Source organism: Xyrauchen texanus, chromosome 4 (genome assembly GCF_025860055.1).
Source record: "Xyrauchen texanus isolate HMW12.3.18 chromosome 4, RBS_HiC_50CHRs, whole genome shotgun sequence".
Classification (NCBI taxonomy): domain Eukaryota; kingdom Metazoa; phylum Chordata; class Actinopteri; order Cypriniformes; family Catostomidae; genus Xyrauchen; species Xyrauchen texanus.
Genome location: NC_068279.1, coordinates 30,868,899 through 30,875,611, shown reverse-complemented (window position 1 = coordinate 30,875,611; position 6,713 = coordinate 30,868,899). Strand labels below are relative to the sequence as shown.

The 6,713-nt window shown below is 38.3% G+C and overlaps 1 protein-coding gene across 8 annotated transcripts in view; it reads left to right on the top strand.

Annotated features, from left to right (window-relative positions):
- The first annotated feature begins 47 nt into the window (after nt 1-47).
- Nucleotides 48-6,713, top strand: part of LOC127635135 (nuclear receptor corepressor 1-like) — a 119,103-nt gene continuing 112,437 nt past the window's right edge. For all 8 annotated transcript variants that reach the window (XM_052114945.1, XM_052114981.1, XM_052114970.1 and 5 more), the window contains exon 1: nt 48-342. The gene's annotated coding sequence lies outside the window, so the exon portion shown is untranslated. The remainder of the gene's footprint in view (nt 343-6,713) is intronic.

Genomic DNA, 6,713 nt, shown 5'->3' with positions numbered 1-6,713 from the left:
TGGGGAGAGTTTGAACGTCACACCGTTTCATCCTGTTTGCTTGAGGAAAACTCTTTCACTCCGTCTTCTCATGTGCACCAGAGCTACATACAATGCACGCCCACCGGGCATATAATCCATAGAAACCGGTATATTTAAGGCGTATATTAATTTCTGATGCAGAATTATATAGAAAAAGACTTGCATATATATTCACGGCTCAGTAAGGACAAATAACTAACCTGTATTGGAAGAGTGGCTGCAACACTCGCGCAGTCCCACTAGCGACGAACTTATTTTACGAACATATTAAGCGCACAAACTCGCCCTCAGCACTTCTCGGAGTGTCTCTGTGTAAATGAGGTGAGTGCATTGTTTAAAATGTGTATTTAAGGCTGTCTGTGGTGTGTTACACGCAAGCTAGTGAGAGCTGAGCGCTGTGTTCAAGATGGCGAACGCGAGATTCAATGCAAAGGTGAAAGCCACAGCTGATGGGAATTTCCCTTAACTCTCTCTGCCGTGCCTCTGTACGATATGTTTTATAGCATTACATCTCCTGGGACGTATATGCATTTATTAGAAGCAGAATTATGTAGGTTTTGTGTGTGGTTTTGGGTAAGTTGTTTCTCCTCGTTTGAGCTAATAGTAGCTTGCTGGCTAACGCCATTAGTTGAGTTTTTACCATAGCATGTAGTTTATGGTTAGAAATCATCATTATTTAAGTCTGCGGTACCATGTACACTTACGAGTTGCTGCTTGTCACTTGTAGGCTTCACCCTTGTTTGCATGCGCATACATTGGAAGCCATTGCAGTCTCAAAGTCATGCTTAGAAACGAGACCAATTTAAGTTTGTGTTAGTCCTAAATGTATTGATGCCTGGATATGACTAAGTTTGAACTTGTACACCTATATAGAGGCATTTTAAAACTTATTAAAAAATTGATTACTGGCCTTTGCATCTTATTACAACTAATGAGATGGTAATCATCAACCTTAGGGTTTATACATTGTACATAACATAATTTTGTACCAGAGACTTTCAAACAACATCTTATTTTTTTCGAGTCATGTCTGCAACAGGTATACATGTGTAAAATCTGCTAGAGATACTATATTATTTACAATATAGCATGATTACAAAGTGTTGATAAGCGCAGGAAACTTAAAGGCAGATATCAACACTTTGTAATCATGCTATATTGTAAATTATACAATAATTTCCCTTTTAAGTGTATTGCCCTGTACCGATTTGATTCATATGCAAAATATCTAAACCTGTCTCCACTCTTGGTGCACAGGGGTCAAAATAAGACTCTCAAAAGAGTTTAGTACCTTCCAGAACTTTGTCATTTTCATTTAAAATATGAGTTTCAGTCACCAACTCTTCCTGGTGATTGGGTGTGAAGGAGGTGAAAGGTACAGTTGCGGTAGTGCAGTATCTTTTAAACTCGTTATTTGACGGTGAGTGCCATCTTTGTTCATATCTAGATTTTGGGTAGCACCTGGAAAATACACTTCAGGTAGCACATTCTAGATCCATTATAGTGTATAGACGGAGAGAGTTTGATTGCTGGGAAACAAGACTGACTAAATATGCTGCCGTTGCCTAGGCAAAACATTGAGGCTTACATTTGAATGTGTTAATAACAGCAGAGTTAAGCAGAGGATAAAAAAGAAAAAATAGAAATTGTCATTCACACTTACAGCTCAGAGTTTGTGCTATTTATTAGTGTGACAGACAGACCCAGGTTGATTTGCATTAGAGCTACATTTTGATCTCAAACTCTAAAGATCAGTGCTTGTGGATCTTCCTCTGTCCTTTGATTATAAAACAACCCTCTCTCTCTCTTGACCCTGCACCAAAACACAGCTCTTTATGCAGAGCCACTTGCAGCTTAATTATGTCTGCCATCAGGAGAGATACATTGTGCCAGTTTAAAGAGTGCCAGATTGTCTTTCCCCCATTTCTCATTGTTGTTGGTTTTTATAACAGTTGCCTAATGTGCTGGCTGAATCGGTGGAGTGGAACACAGGACATGTAATTGTTGTGCTGCTGTCTCTGTGGCCAAGCACAGCAAAGTAATTCTAGTGAGCGAGCAAGCACCAGAAAATACTTGAGGGCAAGCTGCCACGTTTACTATTCCCTCTTGACAAAAATGTGTTTGTAATTATTGTTACTTCGGTACCAAGTCGATAGTAAATAAAGAAGATGTAACGGTACAAGTGTTTCTGCCGTACCGGTTGTACCGAGCACCGACTCTATCCGGTACCAGCGCACAGTATGACTGACACATGACAGCTTTAAAATGCTCAGGTTTATGTTGAATGTGTGCTCTGTTTGTCCTTTTACGCTGAAATGGACAATTAATCAAATGAAAATCGTGACATGTCCTACTGTTATTTATTAATAGTGTTGGGTAGCGTTCCAAAAAATTTGATTATCAATTTTATGAAATTTGTTTTAACAAGATTACAAACATTACCTCAAAAAACTTTGGTTTTATTTTTTCAGTTTTTGACTTTTTACAGACTCAAAGACTCATCTCCTGAGCCTTCTGGTCTCCTCCTGCCAGGGTCAGCAGTGTCAGAGGCAATTACATTAATGTGAAGAGGAAAAACTAAACAAAACAAGACAGCTAAACTGTTAATTCAGCCATCCCTAAGGATAAATACAGTTTAACAAGAAAAATAGCATCGCACGCTGTTGACATCGAGCCTGGTGAAATTTAGCCACCCTTTGGATCTTTTCCACATCTTTTACATCTATGGGGTAATGAGCAGCGTACTTCAATGTATAAATCTGACCATTCGTACACTGGAAACTCCACAGACATTGATGACAAAGCAGAGCACTAAGCTACTTTGAAGTGCATATTACATGTAGACTATATATTTATATAATTAAATCACAGCATTTGTGCTTTAATCTCAACTCAACTTTATTTAAATATAATTTAAAATAACAGAGTTGACCAAAGTGCTTCACAGTAATACAATTTAAAACATAGCATTTCAAAATTACCACATACGCAAACATCAGTAGTCTAAAATACAAACACTTCAAAACTGTCCTACATTTCATTTGGCCAGTGCGTAGAGATGAGAATTCAGACATGACTTAAGTCTTCATTGATCACACTGGGCCATGTCCCAAACTGTTTATCCAGAAAAGTGAAGCTTCTGGCAAAAAAATATCATAATAAAAGCACAATTCAAAATAAAATGTGGATGCCTGAAATTGATGCAATTGTGTCAGAAGTATATTAAAACTGTATAGTAAAATGTAATATTCAATGTATCGACAACAATAATAATAATACAGGTCCTTCTCAAAAAATTAGCATATTGTGATAAAGTTCATTATTTTCCATAATGTAATGATAAAAATTAAACTTTCATATATTTTAGATTCATTGCACACCAACTGAAATATTTCAGGTCTTTTATTGTTTTAATACTGATGATTTTGGCATACAGCTCATGAAAACCCAAAAATCTCAAAAAATTAGCATATCATGAAAAGGGTCTCTAAACGAGCTATTAACCTAATCATCTGAATCAACTAATTAACACTAAACACCTGCAAAAGATTCCTGAGGCTTTTAAAAACTGCCAGCCTGTTTCATTACTCAAAACCGCAATCATGGGTAAGACTGCAGACCTGACTGCTGTCCAGAAGGCCATCATTGACACCCTCAAGCAAGAGGGTAAGACACAGAAAGAAATTTCTGAACAAATAGGCTGTTCCCAGAGTGCTGTATCAAGGCACCTCAGTGGGAAGTCTGTGGGAAGGAAAAAGTGTGGCAAAAAACGCTGCACAACGAGAAGAGGTGACCGGACTCTGAGGAAGATTGTGGAGAAGGACCGATTCCAGACCTTGGGGGACCTGCGGAAGCAGTGGACTGAGTCTGGAGTAGAAACATCCAGAGCCACCTTGCACAGGCGTGTGCAGGAAATGGGCTACAGGTGCTGCATTCACCAGGTCAAGCCACTTTTGAACCAGTGGCTACAGAGAAGCAGCACTGGACTGTTGCTCAGTGGTCCAAAGTACTTTTTTCGGATGAAAGCAAATTTTGCATGTCATTCCGAAATCAAGGTGCCAGAGTCTGGAGGAAGACTGGGGAGAAGGAAATGCCAAAATGCCTGAAGTCCAGTGTCAAGTACCCACAGTCAGTGATGGTCTGGGGTGCCATGTCAGCTGCTGGTGTTGGTCCACTGTGTTTTATCAAGGGCAGGGTCAATGCAGTTAGCTATCAGGAGATTTTGGAGAACTTCATGCTTCCATCTGCTGAAAAGCTTTATGGAGATGAAGATTTCATTTTTCAGCACGACCTGGCACCTGCTCACAGTGCCAAAACCACTGGCAAATGGTTTACTGACCATGGTATTACTGTGCTCAATTGGCCTGCCAACTCTCCTGACCTGAACCCCATAGAGAATCTGTGGGATATTGTGAAGAGAAAGTTGAGAGACGCAAGACCCAACACTCTGGATGAGCTTAAGGCCGCTATCGAAGCATCCTGGGCCTCCATAACACCTCAGCAGTGCCACAGGCTGATTGCCTCCATGCCACGCCGCATTGAAGCAGTCATTTCTGCAAAAGGATTCCCGACCAAGTATTGAGTGCATAACTGAACATAATTATTTGAAGGTTGATTTTTTTTTTTGTATTAAAAACACTTCTTTTATTGGTCGGATGAAATATGCTAATTTTTTGAGATAGGAATTTTGGCTTTTCATGAGCTGTATGCCAAAATCATCAGTATTAAAACAATAAAAGACCTGAAATATTTCAGTTGGTGTGCAATGAATCTAAAATATATGAAAGTTTAATTTTTATCATTACATTATGGAAAATAATGACCTTTATCACAATATGCTAATTTTTTGAGAAGGACCTGTAGTGATCTTAATTAAGTAATATATCACCAGCAAGTCTGCTGTTGAATACAATTTTGGCCAAAAAAATAAAAAATGCAATGACATATTGAAAAGTTCTAATTTTCACTTTTTAAAAGTTTTAAGAATTTATTGATTAGACACCATTTTGACGATTAAATTAAACTTTAAAGCATGGAGTTCTGGAAAATAATACATTATTAAACTATAATTATAAAAATAATTAAGTTATTAAAAATAACTAAATTGGTGTGTTCAATAGCACATTATCAAATAAGCATATTTTTGTTGTGGTATCAAAATTTGTATCGAACCATGAAATTTCACTGGTGTCTGTACCGACTACTGAAATGTAGGTACCGTGACAACACTAGTATGGATGCATTGATACAAAATTTGTGTCCATAATAAAATACGATTATTTAGAACATTTGCAGAAGCCGATAGCTCTTTCATGCAATATCTTTTTTCAAATCATTGCTAATTTACCATGCAACTTTGAAAAAAACAAAAAACTTTATTTTCTATGAAAGACATAAATGAAAAACAATCTTTCAACTATTCTCATTTATTAAGCAAAAAGCACATTATTCTTTCTGATTAACAATTTTTTTTTTTCACATATTAAACACAGAAAAACAAAAAATATACACAGAATCAACAAATAACCCCCACTATTACCCCTCACCCTCCTTATCTCCAACCCTACCCTGGCCCCCAACAACATCCCAGTGGTCATACATGATTATAGATACACACACACAAAATATAATAATCACACATATTGACAACTACACCTCTCTCTGCCCCTCACTGAGAGCCCTCCAGAAAGCCAGATATCCACCCCATTTCCCCACAAACAAGTCTAGTTTCCCCAGTCTTCTAAATCACCCTTCTTCAAAGGCTGCCACCCTCCCCATCTCCAAGCACCACTTTTGAAATGAGGGCGCTCCAGCCGACCTCATCCCCTTAAAACTATCTTTCTGGTGATTATGACACTGGTTAGGACCCAACTCTTTGTGTCTGTTCTCTACATTGATGACCGTCTCATCGCCCAGAGTACAGAGTCCTGGAGATTAACACACCACCAAAATACATGGGTTATGTCTCCATCCTCTTATTGGCATCACCAGCATGTGGGTGCGTCTTTAAGACCAAACCTATACATTCTATAGGGGGTCCAATAGAATCAATGTAAAAAAGTGACCAATGAGCCAAATGTCTGAGACTGAATGCATAATAATAAAACTATATCTTTGGTAGGCCTAGCACACTTTTGTCAACCTGCCTATGCAGCTTACTGAAATGATTCAGGGATGTTTACCATTCCAAATGAAGGACTTCGCTATGTTATCAAATTGCTTGAAATAAGAGAGAGATATCTCTATGGAGAGACTGTAGCAGGTTGTTGAATTTTGGAATACAATTATCATCGATAAATGTAATGAAGCTCACTTGCCAACATCGCTCAAACCATTTTATTAAAGGGTCAAACTTACCTCTAACCAAATCACACAAATTTGCTGTGAATAAAATACCCAAATACTTAATGCCCTGTTTGGGCCACTGAAAGGCACCAGGGTGAAAAGCCGTTATCGGGCAGTACAATTTCAGAGCCAAAGCTTCGGATTTAGACCAATTAACTCTGTATCTCGAGTATTTAGAAAAGGAATTAATCAATCTGTGGAGGCAAGGCATAAATCTAGAAGGGTCGGAGACAAATAGTAAAATATCATCTGTGTAAAGCAAAATCTTATGCGCCACACCTCCCCCCATCACCCCTGGAAAATCATCCTCTTTACTTATGCTCCTAATTGTTCCAGGGCATGACAGA